The sequence below is a fragment of the Catharus ustulatus genome, chromosome 5, assembly GCF_009819885.2.
Source record: "Catharus ustulatus isolate bCatUst1 chromosome 5, bCatUst1.pri.v2, whole genome shotgun sequence".
Lineage (NCBI taxonomy): Eukaryota > Metazoa > Chordata > Aves > Passeriformes > Turdidae > Catharus > Catharus ustulatus.
In genome coordinates, this window is record NC_046225.1 from 24348921 (window position 1) to 24370608 (window position 21688).

General features: G+C 40.4%; 1 protein-coding gene across 1 annotated transcript in view; it reads right to left on the reverse strand.

The window, feature by feature from the left end:
* DKK2 (dickkopf WNT signaling pathway inhibitor 2) overlaps positions 1-15225 on the reverse strand; it is a 64348-nt gene extending 49123 nt beyond the window's left edge. The window contains exon 1 of the mRNA XM_033061314.1: positions 15163-15225. The gene's annotated coding sequence lies outside the window, so the exon portion shown is untranslated. The remainder of the gene's footprint in view (positions 1-15162) is intronic.
* Positions 15226-21688: the final 6463 nt, after the last annotated feature.

Sequence of the window (21688 nt, forward strand, 5' to 3'; positions counted from 1 at the left end):
TTTCTGAGATTTTTATCTTCCTTATCAAATGATGTCTTACTTTAGGGAATTCCTACCTTTTCTTTTTCTTTTTTTTTTTTTTTTAAGTTACAACTGAAATGACATGTTAGTGCCAAGTCTGAGTTTTAAACTCTTCTACAGAGTACAGCAGTTGCTCTGACTCAGGCTTCAGATGAGTTCATGTTTACTGGGTTTGAAACTGGAATAAATTTTATTTGACTTGATTTTAAAAACTTAGGTTCAGAATTAAAATTTTTTTTTTTAATTTTTTTTTTGTACTCAGCTTGGCTAACAGCAAAGAATGAAAAAAACCCCAAGCTTGTCTTCTTCACAGCATTTCCTTTTTTTTTTCCCTATCTTTGTGCAGCTTCAAATAAACTAAAACTACCTTTCTGACTTTAATAATGCTCAAAGACATTTGTAAGGAAATGTTTCTGAAAAATCAGAAAGCAATTCGCTATTTCACAGTAAAGGGACATAAGCCAGTCTTTTTCGATTGTTTTTGACTTGGCTTTTGACACCCAGCCCTCATGGTGCTTCAGCCCTCCCAAACCCAAATGTAAACAGCTGTCTGTGCCCACAGGAAAAGTTCTAACAGGTAATGTCATGGAAAACTCTAATCTCACCCGTGTTTCTCTTACCCAGAAAGGAACACAACTTTTTAAGTAGGTGAAGAGTATTATCCACCAGAGTTTCCTGGAATAAGGGAAGATTACAAAGAGAACAAAGTAATTTGATGAGACATGCGAAGAGAATTCACGACAATAACACAATAAAAATGACCTCATGCAAATATCATACAGCTCTTCTTGAAATAAATGGACATGGGTGGTATTAAAAGAGGACCTGATGGATCAGACAGTAAATAGACTGTGTTTAAATTAATAAAATATATGTCTATTAATACCTTATAAAAAATTTACTTACGTTAATAAATGGAAAATGCAAGCCACATTACAAGTCTTTATATGTAAATAACAAAGTCCTTGTATATCCATAACATTTAGAAGTTTGAAGAAAATTGGGAAGGAATGATCAAATCTTTTAAGCTATCTCAGAACAGGTGCTCAAAACTAATTTTGTCAATTGGTCCAGATTCAGTAAAGTATTAAGTACATCAGTCAGTTGTATTCAACTATGTTTCCAGGCATTAATTTAAATTTTGTGGGAACAGAAATGGGTAACTTTCCTACAGGGCAAGAGCTATCTTGTGACTCACTGCTCTGAAGGGAAGATATTTTGCAGCATCTCTGAGGAAATGGGAACAGGTTTTGCTTTATTACAGCAGATATATTGCAGACATTTCCCTCCAGAGGAAGCAACAACCCACTTCACTGCAGGGTAGCTGCTGCCAGACCAACAGGATGCTCAAGACAGCAGAAAGCAAAAGTAGATGGACAGGACACCAAGTGTGTATTGGGGAGGAGCTTTCATTTTTCTCCCCTCAACAAAAGTGTGATACATGGGTATACTTGTAGAGAAATAAGCTATTTGGTAGTTTGATGGGGAGTTTTTTTGTTTTGTCTTGTCCCCGCCACCTTTAACTAGTATTCAACCCATGAGTTTTCTACCTCAAACCTGTCAAATACAGACTTCCAAACCAACATGTAAATTTCCTGTGCTCCTCATTGCAGCAGCCCTGAGAGTACCTCAGAGTCTGTACACAGACTTATTTCACAATATCCCCTTACATAAGACAGTATGGAAGCAAACATATCAAGAAGCATCTCTGCTTTTCAGATTTATGACTGTGCCACTGCAACTTAAGTTTTGAGAAACATCAAGAACTTCTAAAACATTAAAATGCTATGGGACATTTGTTTGTCCATGGGGATCCTCTACCAGAAAACTAGCCAGAAAAACTGTGGCCAAGTCCATAGAGCGCACTAAGCAGGGGTTGTCACACTACAGATCATGCAGAAACACAGCTTACCTCTAAGTTCTTCACGAAATTTGGATGCCTATTCTGGAGAAGCTAAGGCCCCCATACTTTGTGTGTGGTTAGTCAAACCACCCAGAGCAATTCAGTATTTTGTGCCCAAAAGGACATTTTGCAGAACTATACAGAATAATGGAAGCAATACTACCCCAAAAAAACAGTCAATGGCAAATCCCACATCACATGTGGGAAAGTCACAAGAAATCTCTCACCATCCTGCAGGGACTGAATCTGCTCCTTGCCAGTACATACATAATAACAAATCTTCCTGAGATCCTCCAGAGGTGGGACTTTTCCTTTGACTCAGGATATGTTCCACATTAATTGCTGTATCTTCCTGAAGAATTCCAGTACGCAGGAGACAGACATTGAGCTGGTAACAACTCAGGCACAGAAGCTTGACAGCCAAGAGGGCCACACTCATTAAATGCCAGCGAGACCTCCAGTGCAAACACTGAGAACTACATCAGCAGGCCACCAGTGGTTAGTTCTCCTTTCATGATAAAAACCGTATTTATTTCAATACAGAAGTCTCTTTGGAGCTAAACTAGCATGCTTTCTGTGAGAAACATCGGGTTTTTCATTTGTCTCGCACCCACGGAGAGGAGACACACCACAGAGATTCCCTTTATTTCTAAACCAGGTATTCATACCCTGAACAAATGTTGGAGGCTTAAATGGTTCAAACACATACTTCTATTTCACAAATGCTTTGGTGTTTCTTTTAATTAAAATTGTTTATAAATTTAATGAGAGAACTCAGTGGCCTTAAGCAAATAAAGGTTTTGTAGAATTTTTACAGTTATACAACTTATTCTTGACAAAAAAAAGCATAAAATTTATTTAAATTTGGGGTATTTTCATTCAAAGTATCAAAATTTTAATTCCTTTTCTACTGTTTCTCTGTTTTTCTTTGCCAGGGAGTTCCATTAAGTTAATTGGAGGCCTTTTTTCATTTTTCTTGTGATGAGAATAGGATTTGGTGGGGGGAGGGTGTCAGGAGAGATATGGAAAAGAAAAACAACATTTTGTCCTCTTGCTTCCTCCTCCTTTGACTCAAAGTTTTAAAAGACAAACTATTTGGAAAGAAGTCATGACAAAAGCAAGAAATGAAGGAACACAAGAAATTAATAAACCAAATTTAAAGAGAAAAGGGAAATAGGATGTAATGAGGAGATCCTTTACCTGAAAAGGGGAAAAATTACACACTGTAAATGTAAAATATTATGGGCCTGATTACAATCCTGTGTATTTTACAGCATCTATATTTTAAGCCATATGACTTTAGTTGAACCCTTTTTGATTTACACCAGCTTTAGTTAAGTCTCATGTCCTATGTTTTTCTTTCCCTTAAACAAACAAAATTACCTGTTCTTCAAATTAAATCTGTTTTTAATTCTATATAAAGCATTTAGGAATACTTGTAATATGAAAGACATTCTATTACACAGAGGTGTATTGTTTTTTGTTATTATTTTTTACATTTACCAGCTGCACTGAATTTCCATTGCCCCTCACATAAACTCGAACAAATTGGATACGACCAAATCTCTCCTAGCATTGTTCCTGGGGCCTACACTGTGTTTTATTTAATTCTGACTAAAAAATCCAATCAAGACCAACAAACAATAACTTAGTTTTTGCTAAGGCAACACCTCAACAATTTTTTTTTTTTAAAGTACATTTAAGGTTCTCCTCCTTTCCCTTCTGTCCCCTCTCTCTCATTGAGGATGACCTTAGGGTTCACTGCTTTCCTTTTTTCATCATTTTTATATTTAGCTCACAACCAAACCTCGTCAGAGAAAAGGTTTGCAGTAGAAGGGCAGGAGTGTGCAGGCACTAGTGGTGGAATGGGGACCAAGGGCAACAGGATGCCCTCACTGCAGCACTTGCACCAAATGTCTCATGGCCTGGGACTGTGGCCCCAGCAAAGCACTCGGAGGACAGGCTGGGGCCTGAAGCCATGACATGGGTGTCCAGAAATCCACAGTAATGCAGCCCGTGGCCACCACAAACCCCTTCTCCACAGATAACATTTCTATATTGCCATCAGGGAAACCCCTCATTAGAGCTTATGGCATGTTGCACTGAAGTCCATAGGTGGGACTCTTGCCCCAGGAGCTGTCTCCCTGCTCTTTCCCTCTTGACAGCTGATGTGTGAAAGCCTCAGCCACAACCCTGTGAGCCAAGAGTGCCGTGGAGACTCTGCTGCAGATGCTGGGACATACGGGCAGAGGAGTAAAACTCCTCCTCTGCCTTCATACCTGACGACTGTGTGCGGTGGGCACGCTGCGGGTACCCTGCAGGGTGCTGCAGGGAGGCGCTGGTGGCTTTCCCAGCACGGAGCTGCCCAGCCAGCGCTCGCTGGGCTGGCACCGCAGCACCCCTGGCAGGGGCTGCGCGCCGGCTGCGCAGCATCCCCCGCTGACGTCGTGCCTGGCCACATCAAGCAGTCCCAGCTCACCTCTTCCTCTCCAAAGGTTCTCCTCGCCCCAAAACTGTCAGCAAGCACAGCCGCTGCTGTAATTGCCGCCGGACCCGGCTGAGTCGAGACGGGTGGCTCCAGCTGCAGCCCGAGCAGGAGGCACGACCGCAGCCTGCAGAGAGGCAGGCTCCCAGCGTGCAACCCCGGGCACGGAAACAGGAGAAATATCACATCCTTTGATTTCTGTATTTTTGGGTCTAATTCCTAACACCATGCTCCTCATGAGCAGGAAGGCAAATGATGCAATAAAACTGTTTTGAAATTCTTATTTATATTTTTTCTCCTGCTGATATTTTTTGAAAAATATGAGTACTGAATGTCACAGTTATTCCTCATAAATAACTCCTTTCCCTGACTAAAACAGTCCAGGATGGTGTCAGAGTTAATTCACAACACAGTGTACTGCGATTAGCTTGGTTGCTCACAGTCCAGGATTTCAATCAGCCTCTCTAACAATTAACCCTTTGAAGCACAAATAACCAACTTCTTGGAAGGATGACAAAGCAAAGCAAAGCACTCCCAGTTCATCAAAACTAATAACCATTGATAAATATTGCTTCAAAACCCAATGCAATAATAGGTCATCTTAAATTATTTCAAGCTATTTCATTATTTTCTCCAAAACACCTTCACCATGTCAGTAAACTTGACACCACTTGATCACACTCCCAAAGCTGCACGTATTTTAGCACTGATCAGGCAAAGAAGTTCTTTCCAAAGGAAAGTTTTAGCTAAATGTATGAAGGTACAGGTCTCGCCCCTGGGAAGCTACAAGCTAAATCCCCCAATCTCCCTGACTGGAGCTGACAGGGGCCAGCCACATGTGCAGAGCAAGAGGAGCAGCAATGGCCAGGCAGTATTTCCCTGTCTTCCTGCTGTGTGTGTGAGCAGGAATGCTCTGGTCCCACCAGAGCTTTCCCCAGCATCAGGAGCTGTTGTAACCCAATACCCTACTGCTTTAAGAATGGTATGTCCCTATAACCCTGTAACCCCTACAAGACCAATGGATTGACCCCTGCAAAGGGATTGGCCTGAAGCCAAGGCTGACCCCTCCCCTTTCCTGACCCATAGAAAAACCTGAGCCCACGTGTGGACTCGCTCTCTTTATCCCCATCTCTCGCTCTGACCACATGGAAGCCTAAGAATAAAGCAGAATACCAACCCTGGGAGATAGAGCCTCTAATATCTTTCTGTTTTACATGAAACAGCATCCAAGGCCAGCTCTGCAGGTATTTGGGGAGCAGGCCAGGCCCATAGGGTGCAGTTTCAAGGAGCCATGTATGTGAGGAGGATGTGTGTGAGCTACACTGGGAACGCTCAGCACATGGTTTTCCAGAGGATCACGACTCACAAACCAAAACATGAATCCGCGGTAGCTCAGAAAGACAATTGGTTTGATATGGAAATAGCTGAAATTTCAGCCTCTCTCCCTCCTCCAGCTGCATATGTTGAAGAGTTGTTAAAACAAGAAAAATATCTATAATTAGCAAGCCTACATACACCCATTTTCTTTGCAATATTTTTAGCAATATTGAACCAAGTTACTCAAACTTTCCAAAGAAAAATAACTGTAAGGAAAATTCCCTTCTCTGGAATGAAAGCAGTAGAAAATTATGAGGTTGAAAAAGGTTAGAATGGAAACCATTGTGCAACCTTAGCTATAATAGGGACTGAAGAAACTGATTGTTGCTTATTACATTTATTTCATGTTGTCTCATAAACAGATTTTATGTTGTCTTCAGCAGTCACAGCTGAAGACTGTATAAAAGACCAAATGTAAAAATTTCTTCATTCATATGCTTTGGCTTCCAAACCTCCCTTAAACAAATGATTTTGGAGCTAGGATGGTATATCTAGAGGCTATAATAAATATCCAACTCTCAGGGTAACAGCAGACCCTCTGCTTTGTAAGCGAGCTTGCTTCCTTCTCTGTATGACTGTTCGATTTACACCCTATCTTTATTTTTTAAAAAAACTAAAAGATAGAAATATTTTAAAATAAGCTTCTTTACACACTCTCCACACACACCCACCCCACCCCTCAATTTTTGTAGCACAAGTATATTGCTTTAGAATCAGGGGATAATATGACAGGGTAAAAATTCCTTGTTCACAATATAAGAATTTATGCTGAATGGTTATTTCATTAAATAGACTCAAAATCTGTCCTACTAACATGTTACTACAACTGTATTTGATTTTTCTGCTTGCACAGCAGAGAAAATAGAACCTCAAGGTAGCACTAAAGATAGCACATCTCTTTGATCTATCCTCCACTGAAAGTGGGCAGCAATAAAATAAGGAATTCAGTCCATATTGTTTTAAAGACATTGCCTATATAGGTGCTGAATAAAGTAGGAGCAAAATGCAGGATTATGGTACGTTTTTCTCCCCAAAATCTTAGAAAGAGGTAAAACTAGGATAGCCATTTAGTGAACTATGCAGGCTTCATTCCTGGCTTAATGCACAGGTGATGGAGAGCAACTGTGAAGCTCAATGGTTACAGGTCAGAACAACATGCTGCAGTTTTCCTCTTACCAGTGTATATTTATACTCATCTCTGTGGCTGCAGCTAATCCCCATTTTTCTCTTGGTATAAGAAAATGACAAATAAAGGTGAGAAAAGGAAGTAAAGGGAGGCTCTCCTCTTTGGTGTGCAGCCCAGTTTGCTAGCAAGAAAGGAGCTTGCTTCACTGCTCAAAGCACAAATAATCCCAGGAGCATCTAAATTTACTCCCATTCTGGCTTTTGGTAACCCAGCCTCACTCCAGCCTTTGGTAATTCAAAGACAATGACTATGTAAACTTCAGCCTTAGCTTCCTTCCCAAGGCTTGGCTCCTTCTATCACTGTGCTCCAGAGCCTGCTCTATCCTGAGTTTTCCAGCTGAAAGACTTAATAGAACCTTTTTGCCAGCCTTACTCAGTATAACTTTTCTAGATCTTAGAAGAAGTTAGCCCTTGAGCCTCAGCTGATAACTCAGAGACCCCTGCTAATTGAATTCCTGGTTTACGTGCATTGACACTGGTGGAGTTACAAGAGGAACAAAACTGGTCCTTTGCCTTATTTGCTGTTATCCACAATAGGCAGCTCTATTTTTCTTCATAACAAGTACCAGAATAGTGAATGTATTAGCTGCCAAGAAATGCAGAACAAACAGACTTACAATGCTTTTCACTTTATTTCCATCATCTGACCTTTGCTTTTTATGTCTTAGGAGCAAGCTGCAACTTTATTTACATGTATAATTTAGATGAAATGCTAGTTTGTGTGTAGAAAGGTATGTGGACTTTGGTCTTTGAATTTTACTTTCCTTTTTTTGGATAACATAATGAATTAATGGAAACATGGAAATGTTAGGTTTTAGAATTATTCTCATTTCAAGTTTCTGATTCTTTCAGCCCAGACTTGATCCTTTATTCTTCCCTAGAGGTTTGAAGCATCAGTTCATAGTCTACAATATAAACTTGTGTCCTGACACAGAACGTACTAAAATCACTGATATTGCTCAGTTTGATAATAATAGCTTTGGAATACCCATGAAAAGACTGAATGTAACAAAAAGTGCTACTAGCCATCTCAATTTTGTATAAAGTATTATTATTATTTTAATTATTAAAACGGTGGAATTCAAATTATTAGGAAGAGAGCAATTTCTAATAGGGAAAGAGAGTAAATACTAAGAGAGTCAACATGAAAAGTAAACCAGTCTGACTTATGGGGGGTGAGAAGATTTAAAATAGAATCACAGAATCATACACTAGTTAGGGCTGAACAATCCCAATTCTCTCATCCTTTCCTCATAGGAGAGGTGCTCCATTCCTCTGATGAACTTGGTGGCCCCTCCTTTGGACTCACTCCAACAGGTCCATGTCCTTCCTGTGGTGAGGACTCCAGAGATGGACACAGCACTGCAGGTGGTGTCCCCAGGGTTTCAAACCTGCAGCTGAATACATTGACTCTGGTTTTCTTCACCAGTCTGATCAATTTTGCATGTTTAACTTTTATTTTCCAATTTTTTACTTCTATGTATCTGCCTAGACTTGGCTCTGATTGCTAGTGAGAAAGAATATCTCACTTCTACCCCATACTTTATGTCTAGGCTACGGAATCTTCCCAATTTTACATAGCAAGTGAAAAACAATATGGTACTGATATATGCTAAATCTTAGTCTTCCTTGGTTAGGAACTTTTCACAAAACAAGAGTAAGTAGCCCACAATATTGAAACAAGAGGAATGATGAATAAAAAATTAAAGTGCTAACTTCTACTTATAGTTTTCATTAAAGCAAAGCATCAATTCTGACATAAATATTTAAATTCTGTATAGGTTTACTGAAAAAATCTTTTTTATCTATGCCTCCATATATCACAAGAACACTATTGTGATAAAACCGTTATACTTTATCCAAAAATGAACCAGAGAAGGTTCATCACAGGGATTCTGTGCATAATCAAATTTAAATATAATTTGGGTTTTCTGATGTATCTGTTTTATTATTTTTTATAACATTCACATGGTTTTATTACATGAATTTTTTGTTACCTCTGTCCCCACCAGTTGACAGACGATCATCAACTCACTCTCTCTGGGGCAGGAGCAGGGAGCTTCTATTTGGAAATAACACCCTTCCAAATTGCATGGTACTGTTCATTAGTTAGTGGCTAAGAGACTGTTCTTTTCCTTTGCTACCACACACAATCCACATGGTCAGCAACAAATCATCAAAGCAGTCCAGATGTTTACTCCCAGAGTTAGGTATTTTTCAGAAAGGGATGTAAAAAAATCTAACAAACCAAATGAGCAAGAATCTAAGGCACTTCTGAGGGGACATCATGTACAACTCAAGAGCAACAGTGACATTAACTGTAAGGCAAGAGCTCAGCACAAAGCATCTGGGTGCTGCTGCTTCAAGGAAAGCTTCAATGTTATCATGCATTCATTATCAAAGAGAGAAAAATCCCCCCCCCAAAAAAAAAAAAATCAAGATGATTAAAAGCTTACTCACATGCAACATCTCTCTGACTTTAACATTATTACCTCTCAGCTCCTAAACACTGAATTTACTGGTGACCAGCTAATCACAGATGCTTTTAATAGCTTTTTCATTCTCCAGCAACAATGCCACCCCGGTTTTGACTTCAAGGTTGTATTTTTTTTATTATTTCATTGCATAAAATGAGAAGATAGTTAATCTACTGTAGTTCTTATTCTTCATATGATCTTAGGCAATAGGACTACATTTTTAATACTACATTTAAAAATAGCTCTAGAAAGATACATTCCTATAGTCCCAGTGCTTTTCTTAAGGTGGAAAAGATGAGTACTGCTTCCAGAAGACAAGTACAGTAGCTAGGGATGTGGTACAGCAAACTAGGTTAAAGTCAGTTTTACTCGGAAGTTCTGAAAATTTGGTTTCAAAATACTCCTGGGAGGAGGAACGCAGTCTCAAAAAGCAGCTCCCCATCAAAACTGGCATGTAGGTCCCTTCATCTTTTAAAGCCTCTAGGAATTGTTGAGCAGACCTCCCATCAGCCTGTCAGATACTGAACTTCTCTAGACAAATGAAACTATCTCAGTTTCGCAGGACATGTAAAGCAGGAATGTATGTAAGCTGCTTTTACAAAACACATGCTGCAAATACAGATACTGTCTGTACTGACATTTCTCCATTACAACTTAAAATAACATCCTGTGTGATGCCTATATGCTGAGCTGTTAGCTCAGTTTTGGATTTTCTAAACACTGGGTTTGCTTTCAAAGAATAACACTCCGGTTTCTGTACGATACATGAGAGCACACTGGCTCTTCAGCTGGGAAACAAAGTTAAGAATGTGTGGGCTTTGGCTTCAGAATTAACCATGCTTTAGTAATCTAGTATACTAAACTGTTTCTTATTAATGTATCATGCAAATACTCTCCAATCCTCCCACATGTCTGACACTTTCCCAACATATCAATAGCAAATGTTCTGTGAAATGCAACTTTTCTGATGTAGGCCACCCTGACTTTCAGTGTGATCTCAACCCACCATCCAAATCTTCGTGGCAGATGGAGAATAGGGTTCTTTAGTAAAGGAAACAATATAGGGAAAAAAGAGTTTTGTTACTATACTTTGATACATCACATTTCTTTTCTTCAGCAAAGAGACTTTTTTTAACTCTTTTTTTTTACTTATGGCTGAACAGCATCAGGTTTGTTGTGTTCTCAGAGTCAGAATGTAAGGCACTGTCAGGAGATGATTGGTATCAGCCCTTCATTAGCGTAACTAGCTGATTTTACAAACAATTTTGAAGTGCCTCAGCTTAACCCCAGCTGTTTTCTGTCTTAATGCAGATGAGATGGAGCATATACCCAAAAAGGGGTTTTTGTTACATGACAAATACACTCTGCAGAGGCTCTGCCACCACTGCCCCATCTCCCAGAGCAGATTTTTATTTGCCAGCGCTGTTGCCAAGCCACCTGCCAGCTTCACATCACTTTTTCACGTGGTAGATGTGACAAGGTAAGCACAGGGCAATGTCTTATCAACCAACAAGAGCTATTTGTGAGCAGGCTGGCTGGTGCTGGCTGCAGCAGAAATCAAGCGAACCTGCCCTGCTAGCCAAAGGGCTTTGCAGTTTGCCCCAACAGCTGCCCCACCTCGGTTGCTACCAGCACCAGTGTGACCCTTACCCTTGCTGTTTCAAAGGCGCCAGCCTGCAGTCCAGGGGTCACCACAGGTTGTGGCACAAACAGGAGGCCATTCGAAGTGGCATATGAAGGGTATGAGAGGAATATACAGCCACTGATATTTGGTTTTCATATGTTTGTGCTTTACATCTTTTAATGCCACAATTAAAGCCAGTGATCTGCTTTCCTCTGACTCAGCCATGACATCTTTCAGGAGCTTTCTGTAGGCACTGCTGAAATAGAGAACCTTGAGAAATTATAAAGTAGGGTAATGTATTCTAATTTTTTAGCTTTTTATCTCCTTTCTGCTTTTAAGATTCTCTGTTCAGATGCATTATGGTTTTCCCCCATGAAACTCAGAGCTATCACTTCACAAAGGCTATACTACTAACAGTGCAGGAGACAAAAGCCATGTGAGCTGTGCAAAGGCAGATCTGGGGTGATGCAGTGGCTGAGCAGAGGAGTGAGCTCAGAAAAGTAACAGTGCATACATCAGGGGTGGAAGGCAAATTAAAGCACTTTCAACGCTTAAGTGGGGCTGGATGCTGACCAGATACTGGTACCCAGAGCACACAGAAAAACAGCAAGCAGTGCCATGATAATGACATGGGTCAGGGAGCAAAAATTAGCAGATGTGTTTTAACTGAACTGCTTTTCAGAGGGGAGCTGACAGGTTCCAGTGGCCATTCATGGACCACACAAACATTTCACCACTTGCCTCTTTAGACATAGAAGGGAGATGCAACAAAAAACCTCAGCAAGCAATACAGTTAGAGTCCCTCTGCAATGCTCCTCACTGTCTAGTCCTATAGAACTCCTGGACAATTTTGGTTTTTTTTCCTTTGTTTGCTCCTTTTTAGATCTAGGTCTTAAGAGTTAGGAGATGATGAGGAAGAATGTTTTGGGAAAAACACAGGCCACTGCTCAACGAAGTTCTGTTTGTACTAGTAAGAGTTTGAGCTTAAACAAAAGCTAAGTGAAGTAATCCAGAAGTCAGCCCAGGGGTCCCAAAGCAATGTCCTCTCTCATATTTCATTCTGCATCCATACTTAAATGTTAGGTGCTATACCTGTATCCTCTTACTTCAGCAAATGCAAACTGGCTACACTTGTAAAGGACAAAGAGCTTTGCACTCGGGTTTAACGCAAGACACAACAGAAAAATGAGGGGGGAAACTGGTTTTGCTAGACTTATTTGGATTATGCCTTTTTTTACCCCCAAAATTGAAAACAACTGGATATACTTAGGAAATTCAGGAGATTTAGAGGTTGTTTATACAGCAAATGAAAACAACTGACCTAAATGTCTCTATATTTTAAAGCTCCAAGGTAGGGGCATATTAAAAATAACCAGGTCCTCTAGTTTCTATTGCCTAAAGAAAACTTAAATCTGAAATTATTGTTTTAAAAAATTGATTTCCTTTAACATGTGTACAAGATTAAGTGGTTACAAATAGAAATGCTAGATATTCTGAAATATTTATGGCAAATATCTGAGTTGCTTATTCTGGCATCTTCCATAAGAAGGGATCATTATGGTATCTACATTTTTTTCTCCCAGAGAAACAGCAGGAAAAGCAGTAAGAAAAAAGAATAGGATAAATTGAATTCAAAGTAAATTACAGCACATACCTCTGCTTCCGTTCCCTGGTAAAGAAAAGCCATTATATGCATACTGAAACACTAATTTAAACTTCTTTTCCAAACAATGTACTCAAATGAGCAATTGAAATAAGGGGTGCAATTGAGGGGTTTGCAATGGAGCAATACCTGGTTCATACTTTTTTTCCTCCACCCTTATCCCCTATTTAATAAGAATTTTTTTATCTTCAGGATTATAAAGCACAGCCACATGCCCTCTAGCGAGCTACAAAACAACTGCATCTCAGTAGGTGGAGAGTGGTCACCTCATTTAAGAGATGCTTCTTCACACTACCATGTGCTATTTTCCTCGCAAAGGTATTCATAGTGTTTTATGCCCAAGCCTTCTGCACCTTACAGTTTTCTGAGAATTCCTTTTTTTAGTCCAGGAAAAAAAATGTTCTGAATTAGAGAATAGAAATACTTAGTCCAATGAGCAGCATTAAAAGCAAAGCTAGACTTGGAAACTACTGAAGCCCCATTGTTTCAGCTAAGTATCAAAGGAACAGTGGATCAAGAACATTTTCCTAAGAGTTTTGATATTTCTTTGGGGAAAAAAATATTTCTAACCCAATAAAGAAATGCACAGAAGCTGTAAGATATGTACAGGAATACACAGTACCATCTTGGCTTGGACGTGCTCTACCCTGTTTTGGAAAAAATCACTCCCTCTTCACACACTGCTGAGTGAAGTGGACTGAGGTACGTCTCTGAATGTCCTCCAGCATGAGGACCTGGGCAAGGACCTTCTGTATCATGTCCTTTTAGGAGGGCTCATCTGTCTCCTTTTGGGCAGTAGCTATTTGGAAATGGAGCCCTGCTGGTGTTGAGGAAATTGTGCTTGCAGCAAGCAGGTTTGTCCCAGTCTAAAACTTGACTGGAGAATACTCAGTCACCTTCTTCAGGGGGCTCTCAGATACATGGAGATATTTCACAGGTCACATGTGCCTCCTGTGCCACATACTGGCAGCTCCCCTTTAAAGCCATGCTCTTGTTCTAGATAGATAATAATAGATAGATAATTTAGCTCTTAGCCAGCAGCTGCACCATTCACATGAGCAAAGTTTAACATGTGCTTGAAACTTTACAGGATTGGATTAAAACACAAAGTAAACCCAAAGTTTACTGCAGTTTCTTTTTTTCTCATTCGTGCCCCTGTAATGCATCATTACCCACAAGCTTAAAGAGTCTTACTCTTTAAGCCTGATGCTAATAAAGCCTGATTCATATGAAAAGAATAAGAATTGCCGTTCCTACTGCCATTGGTAATAATGAAGTTTCGTATTCCCATAAGACAAATTAGAGACGCACGGAACATAGGATTCCTGTTTTATGATTATCATTCTGCATAATTAATAAAAATTGCAGTACAGTTATACCAAAAGCAGCAACAAATAAAAATATAGAGGGAATTTCAAATTACAGTAATTTCACGACTATAAGGCGCACCGGACTATAACGCGCAACCCCTGGATTCGGCAAAATTTGCAACTTTGTAGATCAGATAAGGCGCACCGGACTATAAGGCGCACTTTTTTTTTGCAGAGAGGCCCCGCCCCCAGCTCACCCCGTGCGGTTGCTGGCCGAGGCCCCGCCTCAACCTGGCAGCCATTGGCCCCTGGGCCCACCTCCACCCGGTAGGGGCGGTGCCGCGAGCCACCGGGCCACCCTGGACCCGGCAGCCATGGGCGTCCGGGACTGCCTGGACCCAGGAGTGGGGCTGCCGCCGGGCCCCTAGCCCGCATTCACGTGGCAGCCGTGGGCTCCCGGGACTGCTTCCACCCGGGAAGGGGGGTGCTGCGGCCCCCCTAGCCCACATTCACCCGGCAGCCATGGGGCCCCAGGACTGCCTGGACTGGAGAGGGGCGGTGCCTCGGGCCCCCTGGCCCGCCTCCACCCGGCAGGGGCAGTTCCACGGGCCTCTGGGCCCGCCCCCAGCCGGCTGCTGTGGCACTTCCGGCTTCCCCCACGGCTCTCAGCTCACACTTCCAGTTTGGCAAATTTCGCCGCTTTGTATGTCAGATAAGGCGCACCGGACTATAAGGCGCACTTCCGGGTTCGAGGGAAAATTTTAGTCAAAAGGGTGCGCCTTATAGTCGTGAAATTACTGTAATTCTGTTTATCTAGATATACTCAAAAATGACATAATACATCAGAAAAATGAATTTCTGACTTACAGATTATATATTACATTCAGAATTCCAGTCCCATCTGAAAAGTATAAAATGCCTTTTTGAAATGGTAATTTATTTTTTTCTTGTGACAAATTAGGAACTGTTGTATTCAGTTATGCAACACAAGTAACTGTCACTACCTCCTTTGCCATTTTATCAGCTTCATACCAAAAAGCAGCATAGCAAATGTCTTTTCCAAGTGTTAAGACTTTGGTATATTTTCCAGCTATTAACTTGTGACCCATACACTTACCCCAAGTCCTCCTTCAGCTGTGTTAGGTTCAGCTGTGCACTTAGCAGGCGGCTTGAATGTATTTCAGCCTGACATTATGGGCTCACCAACCCAAAGAGATGCATCAGTCCTGAAATCCCCTTTCCATAGGGAATATCTGCAGATTATAAATATTATTTTAATATGAGTCTATATCCTTTAGGTAAGTGTTTACTTAGAAGTTACTACTGCTGTCTGAAAATCTTGTCATCCCAGCTGGAGTAGGAGCTGGAATTTCTCCATGTTGGGCAACAATAAATGTTCTTCATATGAAGATGTTTATCTGGATGCAGCAAGGCAGTTATTCCAGGGGAAATTATGGCTGACAGCATAAAAAAGTCTGGTTACTAATCCAAGTGACATCTTGGGATATGTAAAGGATTAAGTAACAATGTCTGGAATGGACTAGATCAAGAAAAATCCAAGTTCAATGGGAACTTAAGCAACTAAAAGAGCACTAAATAATCTCAGGAATCCATCTAAAGTTTCAAGATGAAAACAACCCCATTCTTTTGCTTATATTCCCTTGGTCTGGTTGACAGTTTTGTTGTTGATGGATGCCTATCTCTTTAGTCAAGGTCTAGCCTGTCTCTTTAGCCAATACTTTATAGCAATAAGACACATTATTTATATGAATAAAATTTGCTAGCAACAAAGTCTGATCGTTACCAAATATGGTCTCCTTTCTTTGTGTAGCCCATCATGGTTCATAACCAAAGGGATAAAAACCCACAAAGTTTTGCTCTTCATATTAGAAGCCTTCGTAAGAGATGAATGTTTATCTCCAAAGCTTTTACCCAAAGCAGAGATCAGAATGTGTTCAGAGGAAAGTACAACTACATTTATAGCTGATAGGAAAGAAAAGCTTCTCTCCTTTATTAAAAATGGTCTATTAAATTTTCCTAACTATCACATCTCCCTACTAAACTAGAAAGTTCATGATCCTGAGATAACCCAGGGACTTGGAAATCTTCTCAAGAGAGCCTTGACCTGGTGTTTTCACACATCATTTTTATAAGTACCTATTTATTTTTAATATCAGTTTTGCTGTCTCATCTTCATACCTAAGCAAGAAGCAGGATTTTGGAATCTGACACTGTCTGCCTATTAAATTTGTGTAAAAATGTTATCTTCACACTTAAAATTTCACCTAAACCTGCAGACAGGCAACATAATATAGCAAAATAATTCATTTATAAACTGCTAAAAAATACAGCCCAGCAACGACCATTCATCCCTCCCCATATGAAACCTTGTATCCCAGCCCTTCTCATTAATTCAACATTTAGTTATCTTCTAGAGCCATCTCCACACAGTTGTAAAGCACTTACAGGAATTATAATTAAAACTACCTGAACCAATTAAGCATAATCAACATGATAACTGAGATAACTCAGCCTCAACTTCTAAATTAAACAAGCCAGGAAGTTGTATTTGGAATCCCAGTAGAAGACATGACTTACAGCTTATCCTCTTCTCCCAAGAGGACTAAATTATGTTACTCCCTGTGTTCAAGTCTGTAAATAATTTAACTGCTTGAAAGTAAATAGGAGCTTGTGAGTCTTATGGACATCACCTGGTCCATAAAAGAGACATTTTCTGAAAAATTGTGAGCAACATTAGAACATTTGTCCCCTCTACCAACTGTTTCAGAAACTGTTGAGCTGATTAGAGATGATGCTGGCACAGGCTTACATGGTGCCCTTTAGATATGGGAGATCATAAGAGCAGATCCTGTGCATTTCCATGTTATGTCCCAATAGCATTCCTGACTAAGTCTTATGGAGTAGGGCAGGAAAATCTCTGAAAACACCCTCCCAGGCAATAAAGGATAATGAAACGTGCTTCAAAAGAAGTTAAGCAGAGCTCTGAAGATGGAATAAGAAAGCAGTCTGCATACAAAAAACTTGCACTGTGTCATAAATCTAATGTATGTCTCTCATTCTGACTGAACTGCCACGATTTTGCTCTAATGAAGTACAAGGCCAACGTATTGTACCCACCTTCACTAAAGTCAGCAGTAAAGCTGTGTGTGTGTCTCTGTGCAGCATCAAAACAGATTTCACATTATTGTTTTAAATAGCAAGAGGACTGCATGGAAAGATGTCTGTATTTTCTTAATAGCTATAACCACAGTACATAGCACATGTCAAAATTTTGAAAAGAGAACAGATTCTCAATTCTTTGTACAATGTATATGGTTTCTTTGCTTTGATGTCTTTGCTTCTTTATTGTATTAAATTATCTGGATTTAAAAAAAGAAGGTTGTCTTTTGTCTTGTTACTGAACTGTCAAACATTATTTGAGCTAAGAGAACAGCCAGGGCCTCCATAACAGTTCTGGGGAGGGGAGGAAGGAAGAAGGAAAATTGTTAAGTATCCTGCCTATTTGCACAGGCTGTGAGGACTGCAGTGGGACAGCACTGTTCTAAGAGTTACTGTAGGTGACTTTTAAAACCCACAGGAAAAGGGATCTACCCTATCACTCCTTAGGGAAGTCCTGCATCCCTTCATACCACCATTTTCTGCAGTTCTCCTACCTGTTCTACATTTCTCAGAGGGACAGGATGGAGGATGATGGGAAGAGTCACTGCTTTGGGGATGAAAGTGATATTTCTTGCATGCTTTTTCTTCTAAAAAACAAGAATGACAGAGAGAAAAGATCAATTTCTCTTTTTTTAATATCTAAGGGAAAATGCCTGCCAACAGGAATTATATTGCTCTGCTGATGTTTTTTCTTTACCTGAAGCATCCTTGAAATCAGTACCAGCTGTTGCAGAGAAGGATTTTGGTGCCCTAAGCACAGATTTATAACTTCAAGAGAAGGAATAAGTGAGAGGAGCACAGAAACTTCATAGAGAAAGGATTTTGCTGCCATGGTGGAGATCTGTACATCAAATAGACCTGTCTCGGCAGAGGAACTGAAAAAGAACTTCTTCAAATCACTCAGTAACTGTAGAAGTGCAGCCCTTTGAAGTCAAAGGCAAAACTCCAGGTGACTTTAGGCTGGCCAGTTTCAGCTTTGAACTCAAATTTGAATGCAAATTTAACAAATCACCAGGCATAATATGATTCAGGTTCTTATAAATAATCACAGCACTGGAGCAGAGGCCTCCCTGGTCCTTTGCTCTGGCTTATTCAGTGGGAGTTTCCACATGCTCTGCTTGTTACACAGCTCACCATAGGCAGCCTGTAACCCTGAAAATAGAGTCAGCTTTCATTGAAATGAGTGTTTATTTTTGTAAAAAACAATCCCTAAAGTTTACATTAACAGATCTAGGATCTGCCGGTCTGGCTTGAGATCCTCTAGGCCCTGGACACCCACAAATCTCTGTCTACAACATCAGAAATGTTCAAATGCTAGCAGATTGTGATAAATTCCCATTTTGAGGTCACAACAGAGAGAATTAAGAGTTTAAATGGAAAAATGTTAGTGGAAGTGACATGAACTTACTTGTCTACAATTGATCACATTTAATAAATGTTGATCACACGTTTCTTGATCTTCACCCAATGGCTAATACAAGCAGGAAAAAATGCACTCTTCTCCACCCTCCATGTGCTGCTTCTGAGCCATAAACAAAGTCTGACAAAGACAGGAAATTAAGAAGATCAATATTTAGTCCTGTAGTAACAAGCAAAACACAGGCTGCAGGCAAAAGAGTACAAATTTGCATTACAGGTAAATGAATTCCCAGAGGGTTCCATGCAGCAATAGTTGGACCATTTATAGCTGAGGTCCAGTCTGCTGCTCTCAGTGCACACAAAGCATGCATTTGTTTTGCAGTTTCTTACATAAAATCATTGATATGTAAAATAAACTGACCTAGAAGGATAATCACTAGACACAAAACATCCAGAAAGCTCTAGTACTTCTCCCCTTCAATACCAATACTTAAAAAATTCTCATTTAAGACAAAGAATTCACACATAAAGATTCATAGGAATGCAGACCAATTTAATGTTTTACATGGCCTGTATTAAAGTCCACAAGCACAGTAGCAAGTTCGTTACTAACCTTGGGAAAATAGCTCAGTTGGCGTGTGAGATAGGGCAAGTCTCTGAATGCTGGTGGGGCAGAGCAGGAACAAGGAAATAGGTTTTGCCAGCTAAGCCACCATGCTATAGACCTATAGACTAAAGCTTCAGTCCCAGTTTTTCAATTTTTAGCATCAGGGCAAGTTTAGGCAACTCCTTCCTCATACTCCTTTCTTCCCATGCCATCTTTCATCTGAGCTGGTTCAGCTTTCCATAGGACCATGTGAAAAACCAGGAAAAGAAAATAATTTTACTCAAACATGAACATTTAGGAATGTTTACAAAAATAATCTTACACAGACGAAAGCAGAAAAAGGATTATTTTAGGCCAGGGCTGGCCAACTTCTTCATTTGCCATGCCACCTGACAGCAGCATCAGCAGCTGGGGCCAGCGTGGGAGAAGAAGAAACTACTGAAGTCTAAAGGCCAAGCAATAGGTGGTACAGGGAAGGCTGTCTGTGATCACAGGCTCTCAGCCAGATTAATGCTTGTTACCATTGATAAAACAAGTCCTATGAATACCACTGGAAGCAGAGCTGGGAAGATATTTAGCACTGCTTAGGAAAAACTCATGATGAAAATCTGTAGCTCTAGCTTTAAGAGATGATGGTTCCTCACCTTGGTGAGGAATTTTGCAATTTTGACTACACCTGATTACATGCTTTGCTATGTCAGCTGCCACCCATAGCCTCATGTACAGACAGAAAAATAATGGCAAAAAAATAAAGGTTTCAATGCCTTCATGCATTTCTTAAGGTGTGTTAGACTAGAACTGCCTGAACTGACCAAAGCTGAGTGCTATAATTTACCAACAGAAAGCACACTATTTTTTTTTCACTAGGCTGCTAAATTAAAATTGCTTGACTAGATTTCTAATGAGGCCAAGAATTACATAACCTCTTTTAGTAAGAAGCATACTTAAACAAGCCTTGAAAAATGGTACAGGTTTCCTTTAATATTGTTAAAAATTCTTTCCCTTCTGAATTGCAAGAATTTAACTCTGACACCTCTGCAACCTCATGTAAATGAGTTTGGTTTTTTGCTTATGGCTAACACTTCAGAGGTCTTGACTTTATTTATTATTGGAATAAAGTTACCAATACATTCATTCACATTAAGAAGTCCTGTAAATACTGCCGTGTAACTTCACTTGTAACTTCATCCTAACAGAAGCACTTGAGGTTTAACAAACATTGTATTTGCCAGGAAAAATTGAAAAATAGTGTATGGTAGCTCACACAGAGTATTTTAGTTTCCTGAAGATATATGTGACACAAAACAACCTTTCAGCAAAAGCTGACAAAGTGAGCAGTTATCACAGAATCACAGAATTTCCTGAGATGAAGGAGACCCACAAGGATCACAGAGTCCAACACTGCACAGCACAGCCCCAAAAATCATTACATGTTTCTAAAAGCATTGTCCAAATGCTTTGTGGGCTCAGATGGGCCTGGTGCTCAACCAAATGATGGTACATCATTTCAATGACATGAAGCTGAGTTCACAACAGCATTGTTCAGCATTTAAAATCAGCTCTTAACAAAAGAAATTGCTGAATTTTCTGCTGCTATATTTAGAAGATGGACACAACAGCCATGGGGAAATTCCAAGCTGCAAAATCACCCTTGGTGGTTTTGGTCTCAGCCACATCCTGCTCCAAGGTATAGGATGGAAGCTGAGTGCTCTTGTAGTGAGGGAAGCAGGAGACAGCTGGAGAACAAACCCTCTTTTCTCACAGCAAGGAAGAATACCAGCAGGGACACCACCTGGCATTTCCCAGTCTGCATGTAGGTAAATTGGTGGGGTTTTAACATACAAACAGAAAAACAGGACAGCAGCAGCCTCTGTAATTTCAAATATCAGAAAAGCAACCCAAACTGAGTATTTGTCTCATGATTTGAGAAATTGCAACACTTGCAATACCAGCAATTTTGCCCAGAGCTTATGTTGGGATGTACACAACTGTGGGAGCTCATCCCTTGAGGAATTGGAGGTAAAATGCCTGAGCCATCATTTTAACCAAAGCAACACATGGCATGTTCCCTTCCTACAATCACTCCCCAAAACTCAGTAACCTCAAAGTCTCACACTCGAGCATCATGGGGAGGAAAAGAAGAAAGATTGGTTTTCACTCGGAAACATCCTAGGTTTCAAGTGATGCCTCATGTTTAATACCTGAGACAAGGAAAAGCATTGCTGAAGCAGCATCATTTAAAGAAACCTCTCACTTTTATCTCTTACTTGAAATGAGCCAGCAGTGCCATTGTGGCCAGGAGGGCTGACAGTATCCTGGGGTGCATCAGGAAGACTGTGGCCAGCTGGTTGAGGGAGGTGATCCTGCCCCTCTGCTCAGCCCTGGTGAGGCACATTGGGGTGCTGAGTCCTGTTCTGGGCTCCTGAGTACCAGTGAGGCAAGGAGATCCTGGAACAGATCCAGCAGAGGGCCACAAAGAGATTTGGGGTCTGAAGCA